Source organism: Maniola jurtina, chromosome 16, assembly GCF_905333055.1.
Source record: "Maniola jurtina chromosome 16, ilManJurt1.1, whole genome shotgun sequence".
Lineage (NCBI taxonomy): Eukaryota > Metazoa > Arthropoda > Insecta > Lepidoptera > Nymphalidae > Maniola > Maniola jurtina.
In genome coordinates, this window is record NC_060044.1 from 3,176,795 (window position 1) to 3,200,595 (window position 23,801).

A 23,801-nucleotide genomic window follows, 5' to 3' on the forward strand; every position below is an offset into this window, starting at 1 on the left:
GAGGAGAGGTCGTCGCCGCAGGAAGGCGACATCGCCAACCCGCGCACCCTCGCCGCCGCCTGCGCAGAAACCCAGACCTGCCGAGGGGATCCCGCCCCAGCCCAAAAGGACCGCCGAACCAAGCGTCGCGGCCATCAAAGCCGTGGCGTTTGAGACACTAGAAGACGTTTTCCACGCCATTAAAAATGGCGGGGAAGACCCACTCCTGCGCATCCTGGAGGGACTGCGACGACTCGCCGCCTTTTCCGGTGAGGCCCAGCCTACCAAGGACGCCAGACAGGAGGAAGTAGAGAACCGCGCCACATAGATGCCTCGGAGCGCGTCCTCCGCACACGTCGACCACCCAGCCAGCTGGAAGCCCAGGCTTCCCACAAGCGGGTTCCACCCGGCTAGGTCGGATCACGACGGCGTGAGGACCGCTCTCAACTCTCTCTTCCTCACTGAGGAGGAAAGCCCGTAGGCCCATGGGCCAACCCAAGGACCCTGGCGTAGTCACGCCAGGCGGAAGATCCCGCATGCAGGAGGCCATTGCCTCGGACGTGCCTCTCCCGCGCCCTTGCGGGCGCGCGAGCTCACATACCGGAATCCGCCGTTATTCGGAAAATAGATGTCGCAGAGTAAGCATGCATGATTCTAGGTATTGTAAATAAACTAGACTAAGTATTAGTTAAGGAATCAACATAATATGTAAATAGAAAATGGGAAAAATAAAGTCTTAACCACAGAGGGGGTGAGGCAGCGAATATTCTAGATAATTGGGCAAAAATATATATAAACGCGGGGGTGTCTCGACTGGACATTCCACTGATCACCGAACAAGAGTCAGCGACAAGAAAATCGGAAAACTGGGAAAATCGCTGCCTCACTACGCCTGGCTGGAGACTGCAGAACGACATAGCGCATTTTTATTGCACCTCGGGGTTGGGGGCGAGGTTCGATACCCGGGGAAAGCTACCCCCCACACTTTTGTAGGATCTCATATCAATATAAATGACTAAAATTTCGAAAAATCTAGGCTTATTTCTTTGCTGTTTTGTACAAGTGTAAATTAAAAATTTATAACACCCCCGACAAGTGAAGGTTACAGTATCTAGAAAAGAGCTGATAACTTTCAAACGGCTGAACAGATTTTTTTCGATTATAGCTAAGAACACTCTCGATCAAGCCACCTTTCAAACAAAAACTAAATTAAAATCGGTTCATTAGTTTAGGAGCTATGATGCCACAGACAGATACACAGATACACACGTCAAACTTAAAATACCCCTTTTTGTGGGTCGGGGCTTAAAAAGAACCTCTGTGCAAAATTTCTGTTGTCTAGATCAAAAAGCGACATAATATAGATCTCACAATAGAAAGGTTCATAATCTTTCGACAGTTTACAATATCACGAGAATGATTCTATTAGATTATAATCTAACTGTATTTACAATTTCACGGTGATATCGATTCGTTAAGTGATTTCGATTGTAAAACATACAGCATTGAAGCACGTGTTAAATTACACATTCAAAACGTGTCTAAAAATACATTTGTCTGAACTGGCTCTTTTCAACTAAAAACGTCATACGTGATGCGTAACAATCACTGCTGACCACTGTATGGAAAACTTTTAGACTGTACGACATAATTGCACAGATTACAGAACACAGAACCTTTATTGCAATATTATCAATGCAATACAATCGAATGAATGAATCTATCAATATGATCGCAATGTCTCTTAATAATTATTATCAACCCTTTCTCACCAGTAAGAGTCTTGAACTAGCTAAAAGATCCATTTTCCATAATCAGGAATTGCAGTATAGTCATGATGACTCTATTGCATCACTTCAGCGTTTATGATACGCCTTGTGTAAAATTTCGTATGATTTTGGGCAAGAACTCTTATTCAGAGCCCTAACCAAAATTTTTGTAGGTAATGGTAAATTAATAATCCATACTAATCTTATGAATGTGAAAGTGGGTCTGTATGTCGTCTGCAAGCTTTTCAAGACCTATTCGTTTAACCGATTTTGATGAAAGGTACTAAGTTGCACCGCGGGGACTAATGGGTTTTTGCATCGTTGAGTTAAAAGATCATGATGACGTCTATAATACCTATTGCAGTCGCATCGTTATACAGCCCTCTATTATAAAGAGAAGAAATCAATTTAATTTGAGTGGACACCATGGCCACCAACCAGACAGTTCGTGACTCGTGATGTCGCAACCATCGACTCTCATTATTGACTCAGACTAATCGTAGTCGTATCGTTGAAATCGCGACTAAAGAGATGTGCAATCAGTGTAATGCAAATGTTGGAGTGGACACCAGTGGGCAGTAGACAGGATGTGATGTCGCAACCGTCTCGCATTATTGATTCAACCGCGTGCAGCTCGGCATTGGCCTTGCTTACAATAAAATTGAAGGTCACTGTAGGTTTCCAAAATAACACAGTTATAAACCTTAAACTAAATTAGTACCTATAAAAGAGGGCGGAAAGTGGGATGTGGGAGGTCTCGGGTACGATTCCCGGCAAAAATTTTATAATTTCTAAATTTTTGGTCTTGTTTGATAGGAGGCTTCGGCCGTAGCTAGTAACCACCCTACCGGCTAAGCCGTGCTGCCAGGCGATTTAGCGTTCCAGTACAATGACGTGTAGATACCAAAGGAGTATGAGTTTAATGAAAACTACCATAGCCCTTCCAGGTTAGCCCGCTTCCATCTTAGACTGCTACATCACTTACCACCAAGTGAGATTGCAGTCAGTGGCTAACTTAGTTCTCCACAAGCAATCCGTGCAAAGACGAATCAGGTCGCTTGTGTGAAATAAATGTGTATGATTAGCCTGCTTCTATGAGCACCTACTATGTAGTTTGGCGAAACACACAAAACTAAGTATATCTTATTTATAACGCTTTAGTAGTAAACTTTATCCCTTCACTTCCGATCCATTCACAAATCGCAGCCGACGCGCGTAGGCGTATGAATGGAAGGCGAACGACTCTGACGCATGCTACAGATTTGCATAGTGCGTAGATGGGTTCCTTGACCTACTGGCTTAGTAGGTTCCTGTCTGGCTCAACTATGGAGATTCTATTGCGCACTCGTAGCTTTTAAAGTTCATCTAAATATATAAAATGCCAAGGGTCACTTGTAGAGATCTCTTATAGAGATAAGTGCTTCCCTGTCCACTTTTTCTTTCCTTTTATCAGGGGGCACGGCAGTGCCCCCGCCAAGACGAGCCAAACGGCGGCCGGGGCGCTACGTACCTTTTTCTCGAAGTGTTTCGCCGTATTTTCGACCCGTCATAACTTCGGTCTGGATGACGCTAGAAAGCTGAAATTTTCAGTATAAGGTGTCCTCAGCAAATTTACCAAATATACCAAGTATCAAATATCTAGCTTTTATGGTTACAGATTTATTGATACCTAAAATACGCCGATTTCGTCCCTCACTGATGATCATCAAAACCTCTACTCAAAACCTCTAAGGTACTTCCCGAAGTCCTAGAAGACTGAAATTTGGTATGTAGACTAGAAATTGACTACAAACTACAGGAAAATTAAGAAATTGGAAATGCCCCCCCTCTACGCCTCTTACGGGTGAAGCAAATCTGTAAAATCTGTCGCTAGAAAGCTGATATTTTCAGGATAAGATGTCCTGGGCAGATTTATTAAACGCATTGAGTATCAATTGTCTAGCTTTTATAGTTTCAGATTTATTGACAGTCAAAACTTCTAGTCTGTAATTCTAGGGTACTTCCCGAAGTCCTAGAAGACTGAAATTTGGTGTGTACACTAGAAATTGCATACAAACTACAGGAAAATTAAGAAATTTAAAAATTTCCCCCTCCACTCCCACGTATGGGGGAAGCAAATTATTTGTAAAGTCTATCGCTAGAATGCTGATATTTTCAGGATAATATGTCCTTGACAGACTTATCAAACGTGCCAAGTATCAATTGTCTACCTGTTATGGTTTCAGATTTATTGCCATTCAAAACCCCTCTAGTCAAAAGTTCTAAAATACTTCCCTAAGTCCTAGAAGACTGAAATTTGGTATGTAGGCTAGGGATTTCATTAAAACAACAGGAAAATAAACTTTTCCCAGTCTGTACATTTAAAAAATGTGTTTCCTGAAGTCCTAAAAGACTGAAATTTGATATATCTGCTTTAAAATTGAGTTGCAAGATTCCACCCAAACAAACATAGTTACATACATTGCAAGAATAAAAGCTTTTAAAAAAAGAGGTAACGATAGAGAGCGGGCCATGAAAATGATGTAGGTACCTACAAAAAATAGATCCAAAAAAAAAATCTAGGGCACCTGCCAAAAAGAAATGAAATCCCACCAAAAACATTTCATGTAAAATGTTGCCAAGACTCACAAGTTCATAATGCTTTCACTGTTAAAAAGTGATGAGATCTCTAGTAGAGCCAAGCCCCTAGCTGAGCTTAGAATTGCGCTGCCCATGGGACCTATCCCAAGTCCAAAGTATATAGCTCTTAAATGCTCTTGAGTATATCACATTTATAACAATAAAGAACAAATAACTCTACTTACAAGCTCTGATTTTACAAACCCTAAATCTTGATTAAAAAAGTACGGCTTGGCCGTTTAATGTTCGTGAAAGCATTATATGGCATAACATATTATATTAAGGTCATAAGGAATAGTTTGTTCGACAGTTACTAATTTTTATTATACTTCATGATTGTCGCACAAGCTATTCCGGGCTTAAATGTCATATCAGATAAAAGTACCACGAACATTAAACGGCCAAGCCGTCCTTTTTTAACCAAGATTTAGGGTTTGTAAAATCAGAGCTTGTAAGTAGAGTTATTTGTTCTTTATTGTTATAAATGTGATATACTCAAGAGCATTTAAGAGCTATATACTTTGGACTTGGGATAGGTCCCATGGGCAGCGCAATTCTAAGCTCAGCTAGGGGCTTGGCTCTACTAGAGATCTCATCACTTTTTAACAGTGAAAGCATTATGAACTTGTGAGTCTTGGCAACATTTTACATGAAATGTTTTTGGTGGGATTTAAATTGTTACAACTTTCTGGTACAAATAAAAAATAAAATAAATAAATAAAAGGAAAAGATGACTGATTGAATGACTGATCTATCAATGCACAGCTTAAACTACTGAACGGATTGGGCTGAAATTTGGTATGCAGATAGCTATTATGACGTAGACATCCTTTAAGATAGGGTTGTTGAAAATTCAACGCCTTACGCGGACGAAGTCGCGGGCGTAAGCTGGTGCTGTTTTAAATACTTAGGATTTACTTTTTTTTTGGATTTGCTTGGTTCTTCTTTCCTTCGCGTTTTATAAACTTTCTAGAGACCTTAGATAAAGTTTGTCAAATACTTAGTAGAGTAGGCATTAAAATTCTCCTAACACGAGTACCCATATAACATTAAAGCGAACTGTTAAAACAAACTTAAACATCCAAGTTGCAGCAAATACGCAATAAACTCGGATGCAACTAAAAGTTTGTTGCAACTTGCAATGTTAGTTGCATTGCAATTAATGTTAGCAGGTTGCGAGGGGCGAAGTTTCTAGGCTCTTTCCTTACCTGCTTTTAAAGGGGAAATTAAGATATTCTTACGGCTTGATGCGGTTTCAAAGTTTTCTACTTGTTATTACTTAAGGCTCGTGTACATTACTTGAGCGTCTCAAATTAAATCTTAGTTCTTACCTATGGTTTACCATTATATAGATACAAGCTGATGTCCGCGACTTCATCCGCTGAATATAGGTTATTCAATTTTCCTGGATAAAGATATCCATATATCTTTCTTTATGATAAATTTCGTCAAGATCGGTTCACCGGTTGAACCATGAAAAGGTGACAGACAGCCAGACATAATATTATATACTTTTATAATTTTACATTTGTAATTTTAGTATTGATGTTTAAGTTTAACTACGATACAAACAATTAGAATGGTGAACTTTTTTAACAGGCGAGTGGTCTCCTGAAAAAAACATTACTGAAGCAAACAAAATAGCGACCTAATTGTAGCTTCGAGGTAAATCTAAGTATATGTTATATCTATGTAATGAAAACCTACATTATATTTTGTATGCAGGTCTTTAAGGTTAAACAAGTGTAAATTAAAAATTTATAACACCCCCGACAAGTGAAGGTTACAGTAACTAGAAAAGAGCTGATAACTTTCAAACGGCTGAACCGATTTTCTTGGATTACAGCTAAGAACACTCTCGATCAAGCCACTTTTCAAAAAAAAAACTAAATTAAAAACGGTTCATTAGTTTAGGCGCTACGGTGCCACAGACAGATACACAGATACACAGACACACAGATACACAGCTACACACGTCAAACTTATAACACCCCTCTTTATGGGTCGGGGGTTAATAAAAAAAGTTTTTCAGACTCTCAGACGAAGCTGTCATAACCAAATGTCCATGTGCAAATTGTAATACAAATCTCGAGTGCCCCGTTTTTGAGCGAGTCGAAAACGGACGCGATAATTAAAAGGGGTTCACCAACTTTCCTATAATGTAACTACAAGTACCGCACTAACAGCAAAGTTTTAATAACCACTAATTCTACCGCCCGCGAAACTTTGTATTAATTCATTTGAAGTTCTCATAAAAACTATTATGAAAATTATAGAGTTGTATTTGGTTAGGGATTGACTACATACTCACTGACCACCAGGTGAGATCGCAGTCAAGGGCTTAACTTGCCATCGTTTAGAAAAATACTTAATCGGCTATGCCTCACTTATAAGATTATGAATGCGAAAGTTTGTCTGTCTGTCTGCTAGTTTTCGACGGCACATGTACACACAGCTTGTATCCCGGGGATGGGCATAGGTAGCTTTTTGACCCAGTAAATTTCATGGGATTTTTGAAAGAACTAAATCCTTGCAGGCGAAGCCGCTGGTAACATCTAATCATTTCAAAAATGTAAAAAAAATCATACGAGATGACTAAAATGATACTGGAAAGAAAATGTTTTCAAGCATTGTTTTTTATGTATTAAACATAAGTAAACTTATAAAACTTATTTTCCATTGTATCTACAAATGAAATTAAAAACAAACAAACCGAACAGCTTTAGAATAAGTTTTTAATAAACACAATGCAGTTGTTCAATGGTTCCTTAATTTGAAAAGAAAACCGAAGACGGTCATTCAAAGGAAAAACTCGAAGAAAAACTTGCGAAGAGAAAACAAAACCAAACTAAACCAACCCCTTGTTTATTGATAACTTTCCAAGACCTCTTTCTAAAAGTTTTAAGTAATGAAAAATTATTTAGTTAATTAATATACCTAAGTTTTTTTTCGATGCAAATTAGCCCGTAACTGGAACTTCGCCTGGTGTTAAGTGACAATGCAGTCTAAGATGGAAACGAACATACTTAGAAGGGGTATGACGGTATTTAAATAAACCCATAGTCCCATACCTACCCCTAATCAGTTTCAAAGAGGCACCATACGTCTTTGCCGGTAAGGTGGTATCTACCACAGCCTTTTTTCCAACTTACCTAATATTATAAACGCGACAGTTTGTATGTATGGATGTATGGATGTTTGTTACTCTTTCACGCAAAAACTACAGGATGGATTGCTGAAAATTTGGAATGGAGATAGATTATACCCTGGATTAAAACATAAGCTACTATTTATCCCGGAAAATCAATGAGTTCTCACGGGATTTTTAAAAACTTATATCCACGCGAAGTCGCGGGCTCCAGCTTGTTACAGGTAAGCTGAATATTGAATTTGCAGCTGAACTTTACCCTTTCTACTTGTCATCATCTCAACCCATCGCAGGCCCACTACTGAGTATGGTTCTCGTCTCAGAATGAAAAGGTTTTAGGTCATAGTCCACCAAGCTGATCAATTGCGAATTAGCAGATTCATTCACCACCGAGAATAGTATGGAGAACTCTCACGTTGCATACGTGAGAGGTTTGGTGACGATATTTTCCTTCAAAGTTAAATCGTGTGATATTTGAATTGCTTAAAATGCTCATTACTCCGAAAATTAGAAATACCTATCCGGGATCCGAACTCCAGGCTCTCTGGATAGTAAAAAAAATCTTAACTACTAGGCTATCACAGCTTTCATCCTACTTTATCAAAAATAGAAAAGTACTACGGCAAGTCAAAGAAAGAGCACTAAGCAATCACAGTTGAAAAGTAGAGAAAAGTAAAATACCGCAAACGTACGTACGGACAAAGCCGTCCATTGTGAATAGGCACACAAGCGAAAATCAAACCGTAGACCGAAGGAACTTTCAATTCCAAATTCACTGAATGTAAATGTCTCAATGGGTTCAAAGTCTTTCATTCTTTGAAGGCTGAGCTCCGTTTGGAATAGGCGAAGAGCATGGGAACTCTAAGCTTACTTTGCATGTGAGGCTTTACACTTTCACAAAATAAAACACTAGGTTTTTGGCTGCGACTCCGAGGACAGGTCGTGGATTCAGATTTTTTGATTCTATAGGAGTTTTTTCTTTTCTCGGGAGAAAAGGTATCATAATAATATTATGTATTATTCTACAAAGTATTTGGTTTGGAACTTTTGTACGTGAATTGAGCCTCTACAAGCTCTACAAATTCATACATCAACCTTTCTATCATTTATCGCGGAAAATGAAAGTTTATTGTTTTTTCCGGATAAAAAATACTCGTAATCTATGGCTGTCCCTGATATGCAAGGTATGTTTATACAAATAGTCAAAATCGGTTAAATATGGCAGGCAGACACAGTTCCACATTTATAATATGAAAATATATACTAAGTAAAATTACGTTATAAAATGTGATTGCTTGCATAACATTAGCGGAAAAATCGTCAGCTCTTATTCCATAAGCCTTCAACGAAATTGCAAGTTATTGTGCTGGTGGCTTTTTGTCTTAATATAAGGAGCTTAATATGATTGGGTTGTCTGTTTTGTTGTATTAGCCAGAAACAATTATATCGAGAAGTCCTGTCTTTTACCTTTTTTTTACCAATTATTAACTTTTGCCCACGTCTTCGTCAGCGTGGATTTAGGTTTGTTTCAAAATCTTGCACAAATTCTGTGTTTTCCTGAAATAAACTAGGTCATTCCTTGTATATTCGTTAAACTGCCTGTGAAAATTCTGAATTCATTCTGAATTCTGAATTTCATGATAGAAATAATATAATATATAGAAATAAGAAACAGAAATAGGGAAAAGGAACGGGGGCCTATATGCAACTTTTAAAAGGCAACCTTTTGTGAGAGGACTTGAAGATAGACGTAAAGAAGTGGCAGTTATTTTGAAATCATAGACAGCCAAGATTGCAGTCAAGCTGCAAAGATGTGTAGAAGTCTAGTGATGTGGTTATAGCATATGTGTGAAATGCGAAAGGCGCACACAATACGCGTCTGCAGTTGACGTCTCTCCACTTCATTGTTACGGGAATTACGTGCTGCAAAGTGGCTATTGATTTACTCGTTCACGTACACACTCGTCCGTTGCCTTAGAGCTTAGAAGTTCGCTAGGCAAATTCGCTGAGCGTTTGTCGACGTGGCTGACTTTTGGCCAGTTGCACACCAGGCAGTTAAGGTTACGTTCAACGACCTCTATGCAATACTAACACAGTCAATACGAACAACAAAAATTTGCGAGCTGCAACTCATGTTTACTTACAACTTGATGTCCAGTGTCATACTAATGTACTTATATGTACATATATACTTGCTGTACGAAGATTTGCTAACAACGCCGCTGGAAGGGATGGCATGGCAATCTGTGGTGGCTTCCATAGTGTCTTAGCATAATGTTTATGTCAATAGATTTTGTGAATAAAAATGTCAAATTAGGTCTAATAATTTATAATAATTAGATAAGGTTCACAGCTATTTATTATGAAGGTTGTAGGATATAAGATTATTTTGTAGGACGTAAGTACATCATGTTTTACACTAGCGGATTAGGAACTATCCTGTAATGCTAGAATCTAGAATATGTAAGTGTTAAAAATAAAAATAAAGATTTAAACAGCTTTTTTTTAAAAAGAATATTAGCCATGCTAATCATGACTAATACTCCCCTTTCTCCTCCAATTAAGCGTAAAGCTTATGCCAGGAGTGGGTACGACAATAGTCCAACGGGTAGGGTTTGAACCGCCGACCTTTCGGAAGTCAATCCGCTCCTCAACCGTTGAGCTATCGAGGCTCTTATGGCGCATGATTTTTGTGTGAAGTAGCCCTTCTGTACTAATTAATTATTTATTTATGTGTAGTAGGCAAGGCAGTAATATATTTTTTTTTCAATGTTTCGGTGGCTTAATAGGCTTCCACAAACTACCTACATAAAAAATTAGCCTACTCTTCAGTCAAGAAGAGAAGAAAAAGAAGAGAAAGCTTATCAGTATGCAACATAACCGCACTAATACATCCACAGTGTCAGTTTAAGTGAAAACGGCGATCAAGTAAATGGCCTGGAGTTATGCGCGAAAGCCTTTCGTAGCTTGAAGAAGAGCGGTCATTGAACTTAACGCACAATGGGCCAGCACTTAGCGAGTGCAAAAATACGTCCGCGATGAAAAGGGTAGCGAGTTACCGAAATTAACCAAAACGCAAAAGGTAAGTAAGTTAGGATATAAAAAACTAGCTGTTCCGCCTGGCTTTGCTCGTTAAAAATCAATGAAAGGGTGGAATTTTCAAAAATTCTGAAATATATTCTTCTTTACTTGTGCTTGAAAGCCCAAATACCAATTTTTATAGATATAACTTAAAAAATGACTATTATTATTATTACGAAATATAGTTTCAATAAAATTTTGAAATACTTTGGTTTTGATAAAATGGAAATAATATTTAAATTAAATCAAAACATAAACTTCTACAGTTAAATTAATATGTAATACTTAAAGGTTTTTTTGGAAAATATTTTTACGTTCGGATCGACAGAATTATAATAAGTAATACTTAAAAGTTTTTTTGGAAAATATTTTTACGTTCGGATCGACAGAATTATAATAAGTAATACTTAAAAGTTTTTTTGGAAAATATTTTTACGTTCGGATCGACAGAATTATAATAAGTAATACTTAAAAGTTTTTTTGGAAAATATTTTTACATTCAGAATATTTTTAGATCAGAATTAAAGTATCAAAAACGTTAAAATTTCATTTTTTCGTAAAATAGGTTAGGTATATCAATTCTCTGAAATGTGTCAAATTATTTTAGAACAGCTGTAAAAGTCGGTTCTGTAATTATTTATTTCGGGCAGCATAAAGTAATTAAAGTTTACTGGAAAAGGGTTCCATTAAACTAGTTACTAAAATTCACCAAAACTTTTGCGAACAATGTGGAAGAGCTAAAATGTAATGTAGAATTATTAATTTTGAAAGAATGACTAACTAAAAGAACTTTAGTCAAAAAATCTACATTTGGAATTCATATTTACCTCTTTTTCCATAAATAGTCCCTCATGATTTAGGATGCAAATCATCATGATGAGTAGTTATTTACCGACTTCTAAAATAGGAGAAGGGTTGTGATTCAATGCTAATTTTTTGTTGTGTTAATACATCAGTCTCAGCTTTAATTACGTATTAAATTGAACTGATTTGGTAACCAAAGTGATGACATATTTTGTTAGTTCTTCGTTTGGATGGACAAATTGCTAACTGTTACAATAAAGTGAGTGGGTATATTCGATTATACATCATTAACTTTTCTATTCTATATATCGATGGCTCAAGGCGCATTTTCACTAGGCGACATGTCGCAGATACTTGTCGCTCGACATTCACGTAGTTGTCTCTGTAAAATTTGTGGGACAATGTCCCGCGACATATGACTCGTTCTCATTGGCCAGTCGTGATCAGTATGTCGCCCGAGGAAGGAGTGTTGTTCAGTGCAGTGGAACACAAAGCGACACACGTTCTCACCACTCAAAGCCTGTCCGGCAATTGTCGAGGGACACGAAGGTCGCGCGCGTCGACGCTCGCAGACCATCGACTCGCGACAAGTTGCGCGACACGTAAATGTCCCAAGCGACGTCGGACGACGTCGGGCGACATGGCGCGGGACACGTGAATTTCGTGTCGAGCGACAGAGTCGCGCAACAAATGTCCCCTAATGAAAATGCGGCTTTAGTTCACAATTATTTTACCACTCTGTCGAATCGTAACTAAAGCCATTAACTGCAAAAATATAAAATAAGTTAAAGACAAAAAACGTAGGAATTTCCAAAAACTAGTATGCATGTTTTTAAAAATAATGTTATGTAGAACCAAGGTCTTAAGTTTATTTTTAGTTTGGTCCTACATAGCATTTTTTTAAATCCAACGTTTTTGTCGATAATACTTTTGAAGTTAACGGTTTTTTAACTAAAGAACGGCAGATTTTTCTGCAATAGAGTCTAGAACTGTAGTAATAAAATGATGTGGTATTTTGTATAACGGTAGTTTATGGGGCTAGAATTCATTATCAAAGAGAAGGATTAAACAAAAATCATGGTTTTTATTTGTTTTTAACCCTGTAGATTGGTTTGAAAGTTAAACGACCCGGACAGTATTATAAATGTCCAGAAAAGTAACTATGACAAGTTTGAATTTGGAATAATCTTTCTTCCTGAACATCTTGTATTAATATTCATTTTTTTTTCTTTAACTCATAGTTTGGATTCGGAACTTTGGATTCAGCGCTCATAACACAGCACCGTTATTCGTATCGTTATTTTTACAGCGCTGCGAGCGCTGTAAGCGTCATTCGGAGCAAAAATTTAAAAAGTTCGAATTGACTGTTCGTTTTAAATTTTTTATCAAACAAGTTACCTTCTAGATAAAATGAGTTCAAGTAAGGATAGTATGGAATTTCATCGCACACCTCTAACTAGAGAGCGGAGACCAAATTAGCAAAATGTATAATTCCTAAATAATTTACTTGTTTCATTTTTTTAATATGCCTTGGCTGGTAGTGTTTTCCTTCTCTCACTTCTTTCTAGAGAAAACGCTTACTTTCCGGTCTCGTGCAGTAAAGTACTAGTAAGCAGCATGTTAGTTATGTAAATTAAGATACTTTTCATAAACAGTCTAAGACCCTATTGTGAACCAAGTCATCGACATAGAACATACTCATTTACAAACAAGCCTAAAACTAAATATTTAATTTTAAAGCGTTTAAATATACACACGCAAACTTTTGCAAAAGCGTGTATCAAGTACTAGAATCCACCTCCCAATCAACACAAAACACACATACAAGTTTCCCGGCAAAAATCAAACACACTTTACACACACGTGCGCAAAGCCATCACGGTACCATCTTTAGATTCTCATTAATTAAAATACGGCTTTTCAAAGGGATTATTTGGTAACACTCGGTAACATTTGGTGATGCTTGGTAACACGCGGTTACGGCAACGGTAACGCGTAGCACGGTGTGCACGTCTACGCCAACCGGGCCCGTCGAGCCGACTGAGGTTAGGTTACTATAGCACCCGCCGCTACGCCGTAGCTGGCTGCTACGTATGTGGTGTAAACGCATTACAACCTTTTATGACGGAGCGTTTGTGTAAATAAACAATGTTTTGCAGTCGGCTTCTATTATTTGGTAGCACGTGTGAGGTAACATTATTACATTGCTCTTTACCTAGAAACCTGTTAAGCACCTGTTAAGCTATTGAGTTTGTATGAGACACATCGCGGTGTCATTTCGTAGAAAGTGGAAGCTTTTGTTTCGGTGGGGACTGCTGTGTGATTTTAATACTTTGCGCGTGCTTTTTAATTCTTTCATGAATTTTAATGTAGGAATAGAAATAATTATTATTTAGTAATATTTGTTTGTTATAAAATTCTGAAGTAAAGGGAGTATGCTTAAAAAGATTTCGGGAAAATGATGTTTTTTTACCCATCGCCCAATACTGAGCACGGATCTCGTCTCAGAATGAGAAGGGTTTAGGCCATAGTCCACCAGGCCAGCCCAGTGCGGATTGGCAGACTTTACACACCTTTGAGAACATTATGGGGAGCTCTTAGGCATGCAGGCCTCCACAAGATGTTTTCATTCACCTAGGTATCATCTAGTTATAAATAAATCTAAATAGTATAAATATATAAAACGGAAAACTGACTGACTGATTATCAACGCACATCTCAAACTATTGGAAGAATCGAATTTGGTATGCAGATAGTTATGGCGTAGACATCTGCTACGAAAGGATTGATAAAATTTCAACCCTTAAGGGTGTAAAATAGAGATTTGGAATTTATGTAGTCCACGCGGACAAAATCGCGGGCACAAGCTAGTTATTAATAAATCTAATCACGCAATTTCTCATAAATTAATATAAATCCTTCAGCACAGCCATTTAAGTTGCCTGAGACGGTCTAAGCCTTCACTAACGATTACTAATGACGCCTAATAAAGGTCATCGACCTACCCCGAGGTGGGATTACGTTACCTTAAACCCTCCTTCATTGATCTTGACTCATGACAAATTGCCTCTGAATTGCCTATTGCCTGTAATATCATGTAAGCGATGACTATGATTATAGATTATTATTGAACTAGTGAATAGGCTAATTTAGGACAATTTATACAGTTAATATAGTAGCGGTTATAGCATAGTGGTTAAGACATCGACACCTCCTGTTCGGGAAGTCCGGGGTTCGATGAATGAATGAATGAATAAAGTTTTATTGTACGCCGCAAAATTATCGATAACGGGCATGCATCTCTAACTTTTGGGAGCTATGGGCGTTTTAAGATATTTACCTATCATAACTTGATTTAATGGTGAAGGAAAACATCATGAGGAAACCTGCATGACTGAGAGTTCGCCATAATGTTCTCAAAGTTATGCAAAGTGTACCAGTCCTCACTTGGCGAGCGTAGACTAGGTATAGCCTAAACCCCTTCTTTTTCTGAGCCGAGACCCGTGCTTAGTGGTTGACCAGCGATTAATCCAAAATTGACCCAACTAAGAATCGAACCGAAGACCTTTTCTTGTGGGTGACTGAGCTCAAAGCCGTCACGGGTCATTAACTTTATCTAAGATTTAATTCCACCAAAGAATCTTATCTTAGCTCTCAAACAGAAGTTTGGTAGCTCGCGTCGAGTTATGAAATTTCAACATGAAGTGATAGTACTTTGAGTTGATGGATATTGCTTCAAAGGAGCCCTCATAATATGAGCTCTGCGAGTCTGTGAGAGGAAAATACTAAGCACCAGTTGAATTCTCCACGACTATTGGGCGTTCAGTAATATTAATTCTGTAGATCATTTCGTTTGACTGTTGATTATAATTTGCCAACTATTTATCATTTTAAACTAGTAAGTAGTAGATTCATCGAGAGTATCAATGGACCATACCGAATTAAAAAAGAGCAACTGCTGAGATTCTTGCCGGCTCTTCTCATTAGAAGCTGCTTTCTGAACCGGTGACAGTCTTGAATATTGTACGTAGCACAGGCTGTCCTACACAAAATAATTGAATTCATTTCTTTATAAACATTCCCTTGAAAATTTGAAAAACCACTTGCCATAGATTTTCAAAATTAAATAATTTTCTTTAGTGGGATTTTACCTTACCGCATGGTGAAACTTTCAGTAGGTAAGTATAGCTGCTATTACCTGTAAACAATAAAAACATTTGTTTAAAAATTGCGCATGTAAGCGCACCATTAGCCATAAAGGCGTTGAGTGTTTCACTACCGCGTGCGAATGAGTTGGTATGCTAAAAGCGTAAGATACTACTAAAACTTCGTATAGCTTGTCTATTTTAAAATGACGTGCCCCACTACTGCAATTTACACCTCTAAATCAACAAAAAATATGTAGTTAAGTAGCTGAAATAACGAGCAGTTATTTCAGCTTAATCAAGCTTTACCTATGTTTGAGAACATAAGCACTAGAACATACTAAGACTATATTCACCTTTGAGCCATTGCAGCTTCGTTTCATTAATTAATTATTCTATGAACTTGAGGAATTCTATCGGCATTCCACTTCATACCGGCAGCATAATATTGTAGAGCACTTATGATACGAGAACTCCTACAAGTCAATATCTATACCGCTGGAGATATTGAAATTTCATAACCTGTCTGTTCAAATGAATATATTAGGTCCTTACTCCGTTGTATGATTTACTTCTTTGTCTATAGATTAACATCAACAAAGTGCTCGTGTATTTTCTATACCTACCATCTACAAAAGGTCTTTCTATTGATTAAGTATATGAATGTTGCTTAAGCAATTGAGTACTAATATGGTATACTGTTGCATTGAGACGGTTGGTGAGATAGCCTGTGTGGGCGAGTGACAATTGACGTAAAAATTAAGGGATTCAGCGTCAATGTCACCCCACAGCGAAAAATTGAGGTCTTCTTCTTGTCCTTTATCCCACGCTAAGTGGGGTCGGAAAAACTGTCTTTTTCTTCCACTTACTTCTGTCATACGTCAATACATTTTCCATCCCTCTTACACACGTATCCTCTTTCCACGCAATCCATCCACATTTTCTTTGGGCTTCCTCTCCTCACAGCGAAACATGTAGGTATTTGTCATTAAACTATCTTTAAAAAGAAGTACAGTTCAATATAATTAGCAGAACCTAGTACACAACTATGTAGGCAGACGCTTAATAAACAGTGGTTCGCAACATTAACATTTTTGCACTATTTTATTTTTGCAGCAAATTGCAGCCTAGTCGCAGATGTCGCAACCTCGGCGATACTTTTTCACGCTAATTGCCACAGGCTGCGAAAACCATACATATAGGTTTGGTGGGCGGCCAACCATTGTCCGTATACCAACCTCCATTTGCATTTGTAACAACTCGTATTGCTGTGCAATAAAGGACATATTTGTCTGTCAGAGTTGTAATAAAAATACCAGTTACTCTTTACCGTCAGAATGGTTCATACAGTGATGTAAAATAACGGTATTAATTAAATTAATGGACTGAGTGCTGGGAACCGCAGCATATGCGTTTTCCGCGCCACCATACTTTGGGAATAATTCGATATATGGCGGGACCGCAGAAGCCTGTTTTTAGTATGATTCGTCATGAGTGTAATCCTCATTTATTTGCAACGCAGGATATTTTTTCAACGAAATTGTATTAATTAATATGTGTATTTATTTTTCAGTAATTTTGTAATCCTATTGGCTTATTCCAATGGGACACACCTGTATTATTTGGATTCCACAACCAACCTACATCGATGATTACCTACCTAAAGGGGTGATAATGATACCTACTCTTGTGTACTAAAACTCCTGATTTAAATTTAAAAAAAAAACAGCGAGTAAACAACCGGGCGGGTCACCTGATATTAAGTAATTACTGCCACCCATGAACATTTGCAGTACCAGAGGAACCGCCAATGCGGTGCCCGCCTTTCAGTAATTTGTTGATGCACCCCTTGAATAACCCCCATGTTGAAATCTAGTGGGAGCACCGCCAAAGGGAGTTGGTTCCACAGTTTGCTTATTTGGGAAAAGACGAATGATTAAGGTCTAGCACAGACTGAGCGCGTCACGTGACGGCACCGACGCTTCTCCTCCTGTGGGCGTTGCGCCTAAGGCATGATAAAGGTGAACACACACTTATCCGAGCCGAAAGCATCGGACGAGTCGAACGAATCGAATTTTAGAATTCTGTATATAAAATCTCATGAAACCTCACACACGTCCGCGCGTCGAAGATTCAGACGTTTCCAGTTTCCACGTAGGGAAGTGTGCGAGGTCAAAAATTAGTTTCGTTCTATGTGTTTGGCTTGGATAAGTTAGCAATATAAAATTACCCATATTCACTCTGAAGTAGAATAAGAATACCTATCATAAAGAGTCACACGTTAAGGATTGCGGTCACTATGCGAAATTTACGGACAATTACCTAACTACTGTAGTATCGCCCACGAAGCTATTATTCAATAGAATACCAATTTTAAAATTTAACTGTACTCACCGTGACTACACTCACCAATTTGGACTTTAAATCTTGGAGTTAAAATTCCATTTCAAATGTCCTTAATGTTTTATTAAGACGAATGGTATGTTTGTATCAATTAGACACCTACGGAAACGATAAGTGACGGAGACCTTGAGCAAATCAGATATTTATGTCGGGGCTTTAGTAAGACTACAAAGTAAATATTCTAAAAGAGTAAAACTGTGAAAAGTACGTAAATCTGCCTGCCTGAGAGTTCACCATTCGCAAAGCTGTGTGAAGTTTGCCTTTGGTCCTCTTATAATGTACCTATAGAAGATCAACAAGTGTAAATTACAAAATAACACCCCCGACAATTGAAGGTTACAGTAATAACTAGAAAAGAGCTGATAACTTTCAAACGGCTGAACCGATTTTCTTGGATTATAGCTAAGATTAAGCCACCTTTCAAACAAAAAAATTAAATCAAAAGCGGTTCATTAGTGTAGGAGCTACGATGCCACAGATAGATACATAGATACACAGATGCACACGGCAAACTTACAACACCCCTCTTTTTGGGTCGGGGGTTAAAAAGCGAAGATCTTCTCTCTCTTCTCTGTTTTAGCTTAGTTAATTAATATCCCAAAACAAAAAGTACAATAAAAAAGAAAAGCAATATTGATGAAAAGAAAAGATAACTGACCAATTTATTTTCCGAGTTTAACACAATCGTTCGGCAATATAATAATTTATTTTATAAAATAAAGTTACCAACAACCAGAGAGTTTTCAAATTACTAGAGGCAGTGATACTCATGTTCTGGTGTTTTTAATCTAACTGGTCAAAGTCAAAGTCAAGTCATTTATTCAAATTGCGTGTACTAGGGAATCAGTCGTGTTATATGCCATTCAATAAAATGGCGCTGGACCTGCAATCAATAATATATTGCTACCACTGTCATGTGACGCAACTTCTATGGTAATGCAAAAACATCGTAATAGATTATACCCTTCAAGCTTAAACTTAGAAAGGGTAATTTGGACCATTAGGGTCTTTGAACACGGCGACTTTTCCACGTGCAGTTAGATTCATCTATAGGGGGTTTCAGCGAACACGATACACTATACCTGTTAATCACTATCGACGTGTGTTCGTAAAACGCACTTTGATTACGCGTGAAAATGTCATTTATATATAACTAGCTGATGCCCGAGACTTAAAATCCCGTGGGAACTCATTGATTTTCCGGGATAAAAGTAGCCTATGTATTATCCAGGGTATAATTTATCTCCATTCCGAATTTCAGCCAAATCCGGTCAATGGTTTTTGCGTGAAAGAGTAACAAACATCCATACATCCATACATACAAAGTTTCGAGTTTATAATATTAGTAGGATGGCATTGATATACCTACGTTTGCTCCTCCATGGCCTATTGAACTCGTGCTATGCGCCGCTTATGAGAGACTCCGAAACCCCGTGAAACCTGTCTCCTGGCAACGGCACGCCTCGGGAAAATTTTCTAATTTCACCCTTTTGCCATGGCTTACTGAATAACCAACGTAACAAGACCCCAAATACTGGCGGCGACGGAAAAGACGTTAACGTTAAAATTATCTGCTAATAGGGGGATGCGTTAACAGTCTAATGTGCGTGGTCTTTTTTTTTGTATATGGCTTTCCAATAGCTTTTACATTTGAATGTAGGTAAGGTAGGTAGGTATCTTTTATGTACGTCTGTGACTCTACCACTGGGTTCTCGGAAACTCAGCAGTTGTTTTTTTTATAATCATAAAAGTTTTAAATTCACTATAGGCAAGCGCTTAACCACAATCACACCTGATGGAAAGTGATGATGTGGCCTAAGATGGGACGCGCTTACCTAGAAGATGCCTATTCACTCTTGCACAATTATGTTACAATACACTAACTATACCATCTTGTGGGCAACTAAAAGCTCAGCCGATTGCTTCCATGCATCTTTGTCATGGAGGAATTCATCAATTGTATTGATAGAATTGTTTGTGGCAAATCTAAAAAATCTTAAATATAAAAATGACATGGTTTCGTTATAAAAGCAAGTACTCATAGCTTAGTCGCACGACTCTATCGGCAAAGTAGCATCAAACCACGGCCGACGCCTGCCACTAGACGAAATAGTTGCCTATACAACGATATAGTCGTCTTATTCTAGTAATTTAAAATTCCCACACAAAACCAACGAGTTTTCAGAAAACTAAGGTGCTTACGTAATTTATCAGCGACGAAGGAAAACCTGAACAGATCTATCCCCCGAGACATGTTCAAAGTGGAATAGCAATAGAACTTTACATTTATCTAAAATGCTGTTGAGATTTGATCAACTATTCCTTAGTGTTTGATGTGTACTTACCCTAGGTGGCTCTTTCAAAATCAATGGTACTTACACTAATTTTAACATTAATTAATTTATTTATACATTCATAATAATATTGTAAACAGAAAATGCCGAATGTCTGTCTGCCTGTTATCTTTTTACGGCTCATCCCACTAAAATTGACTTATATAAGTACGCTTATCGTTCCCGGAAAAAAAGCGTTTTTAAAACACCCGGCCTTTATTGGCTTGGCAGACTTCATACAGCTTTCAGAACATTATTTAGAACTCTCAGGCATGCAGATGTTTTCCTAGTTGTCAAAGCAAGTGATATTTTAGTGATAATTAAAAGATTCCGAAAAATTAGAGATGCGTGCCCGGGATCGAACCCCCGACCTCCCGAAAAAAAGGCTGAAGTCTTAACCACTAGGCCATCACCACTTCAATTGTGTATTAGTTAAAATTTAGATTCACAATTCGTTAAGAGTCGTACAGCTCTTTTACCCCTTTACCTACATTTTCTCTGAAAGTTCTACGTATTTTGGTAGAACTTGGTGAGGCGACATACAGCGATTTTAATCCCCAGGTAATACGAATATGAGGCGAAAATATAAGGGCCATGTATTCTTATGCTCTCGCGAATTATCTCACGTGAACATGTGCTAAATGGTCTAAGTTTGAATTTACTACGGCTATATACGAGGAAAGTAATTTCTACAAGAATCTTGGTGAATGCTATTTCTGTATGAAATTCAGGTCTATGGAATTTTGCTTACATGAAAGTAAAATAATTAGGTTCTTGTAATGTCTACACTAGACATTGTTTTTTGATTCCTAAGATATACAACTTTACTTTAGTTTTACTTAATGCACACTATGAAAAAAGTTAGTTTAGTTAGATAAACGCAAAACCTTGAAAATCTTCAGGACTTGATTTTTCGTTTCAATTTTAAACTCGATACTTGATTGCTCAAAACACACATAATTCCGAAAAGTTAGAGATGCGTGACCGGGATCGAACCTCGGACCTTTAGATAGGATGCCGACGTCTTAACCACTAGGCTATCGCCCTTGTGGAGACATGTATCGCCATAATATATCCAAAATGCCAGCGGCCGTCCAATTTCCGGGGTAAAAATAACGGCACCTGTTCTGGCGGGGGTAATGGAGTAATGGAGCGGAGATTTATCCCCTATTACACGAAATTTTAATGTTACCCCCTCGGACTAATGTACAGCGTGTGTGGGTTTTCTTTTTTATTCGGATGCAAATTAGCCCTTGACTGGAATCTCTCTTGGTGGTAAGTGATGATGCAGTCTAAGATGGCAGCGGGCTAACCTGGAAGGGGTAAGGCAGTTTTCATTAAGCCCATGTCCCTTTGGTTTTTACACGCCATCGTACACGACACGGCTTTACCGGTACGGTGTTAACTAGCCACGGCCGAAGCCTCCCACCAAACCAGACTTAGTTTACTTTATTATTTAGTTAGCGAAGAAGTGTTGGAATACTTCATCTTTGCTAAGCTAAACATTGGAATCATCCAATTTAACAAGACCTATTCCATTCGATTTTCCCTCGCAAATGACAGTAGCTATAGAGCTCTTAATATTCTGGTTACATTGGCCAGTGGTTCGGAAACTCGTGATAACGAAACTGAACTGTAGATCATTTTCAGATGACTTTTCTTACTATTAATATTAATTTCTGTGGACGGATGTGAATTTCTAGGGGTTAAGGTTTACGCTCATTAGGGAAATTAGGCAAAAAGCTAACGAAGGCTTAGCAGAGTGGAAAGGACGGTCAGAGAAGTTGAAAGGTTTTAGTCTGTAGATCACCAAGAGTATCGCAGCACCTCCAAACTACATACAATTTGGTAAAATAAATAATTATGAGTTATTTATTTAAAAGTAGCTTAGTCCGTTCCCAAGATACAACCTATATCTGTAGCAAATTTCGTCAAAATCGGTTTAATAGATGGGCCGAGATTAACAGACAGGCACAGCGTTTACATTCTCGTAGTTACTTTCAACGGTTCTGATTTGTAATAAAAGCGCAAGATATCAAGAAATCACGTGAAATAGCGCTGCTTCAGGTCGCGATTACTTATCACAATCTTGACACAGTTCAGTCTGTGTAGTAGGTGAATACCTTTAATGGTTTGTTAATAGATTCTATATTCGCTCAAGCAGTTCTAAGGGTGTTTCGTGCAGCACGCTAAGGCTAAGGTCATTCAGTGCAAGCGATTCTCGCTCTAATGGCTAAACGCAATTGTTTTAAATGCTTATGAGCTTTTTTTAGCTTCGTCTTATCTTGCAGGATATTAGGCTTCTTTGTTACGGCTATTACAAGGAATACTATGCAGAACCCGCAATTTTAATTTAAAACTTAATTGGAATCTGCATTCTTGCTTTAGATTAGAATAAGTAAATATGGGTAAGAAAAGTTTAAAATGCTTCTAGGAGAATAGCGCAAGTTAATTTCCTTTAAAGTAAGCAACCCTGTAGCCTTTTTTCGTCTTTTCTTTTTGCTCTGTGCGTGAAAGAATGCTATTCTATAATTTCTGATATCTATATCAAAAAAGCGGTTGCTACGAAAAGTATAGTTTTTGAGTCATCGGCCAAAAACGTGTGAATTTTCCAAAACTGATGATGCTACGTAGGACCAAACTAGAAACTAACTAAAAACCTTGATCCAAGTTCAATCTAAAATTTTATTAAGTTAATAAATCAATTTTTTTAAGTTTTTGCATGAATTTACCTTACTCTAAAAATAGAGATGTGGGGAAAAGGGGGTTTTGTTTTCTTACTTTTAAAACACGTCGTAATTACAAGATTTTTGGTTACTAGGGATCCATTGATGTCCAAGATCAATACTATAAGACTACATCTTGGACGCCTTAATTTTTTTTTAAATAGATAAACTTTCAAAAGTGTTTTGATTTCTTCATGTCCGGCAAAAAATCTATAGTTGAATATCAAAGAAGAATTTATTGTGAGCTTGAGGCAAGATTATCCTAAGCCTATATATCTATATTTATCTTTATACGTGAGAAATTCCCAAAAAGCCTTCATATCCCGCCCGTTTGTCGGATAACCGGAAAGGCCGAATTTCCATAACTCTCAATTAAAGTCGGATTTAAAACGGCCAGGGCACGTGCTGAAAATAGGAATAAAAGTACACACCTACCTATATATTTTGAATTTTTGACTAACGACAGCTGTTACAGAGGGTTAAAATATTTCTACACAAATTGGTCACGTCCGTGAACCCAATATTTTTTTTACAACAAAAGAAATTACATCTGAAAATTTTCAGTTAGCGCGGTGATTGATCTAGGGTTAAAAAGAAGCTGTTATAAAAGTTTGGTGTGACTTCATTACCATCATCGTCATCAACCCACCAGTCCACTACTGAGCACAAGTCTCTCCTCAGAATGGAAATGGAAACCATAGTCTACCACGATGGCCAAATAGAGATGGCAGACTTCAAACACCTTTTCAATTATGGAAAACTGAGGCAAGCAGAGTTGTTAATTTACTTAAGAG

The 23,801-nt window shown here is 37.8% G+C and overlaps 1 protein-coding gene and 1 long non-coding RNA gene across 9 annotated transcripts in view; one reads left to right on the top strand and one right to left on the bottom strand.

Moving 5' to 3' along the window:
* Positions 1-23,801, bottom strand: part of LOC123873151 (uncharacterized protein CG43867) — a 386,310-nt gene that overhangs the window by 174,747 nt on the left and 187,762 nt on the right. The window lies entirely within an intron of this gene.
* Positions 586-23,784, top strand: LOC123873164. The gene is made up of 3 exons (XR_006797619.1): positions 586-968; positions 22,380-22,383; positions 23,773-23,784. It is a non-coding gene; the product is annotated as an uncharacterized LOC123873164 (long non-coding RNA).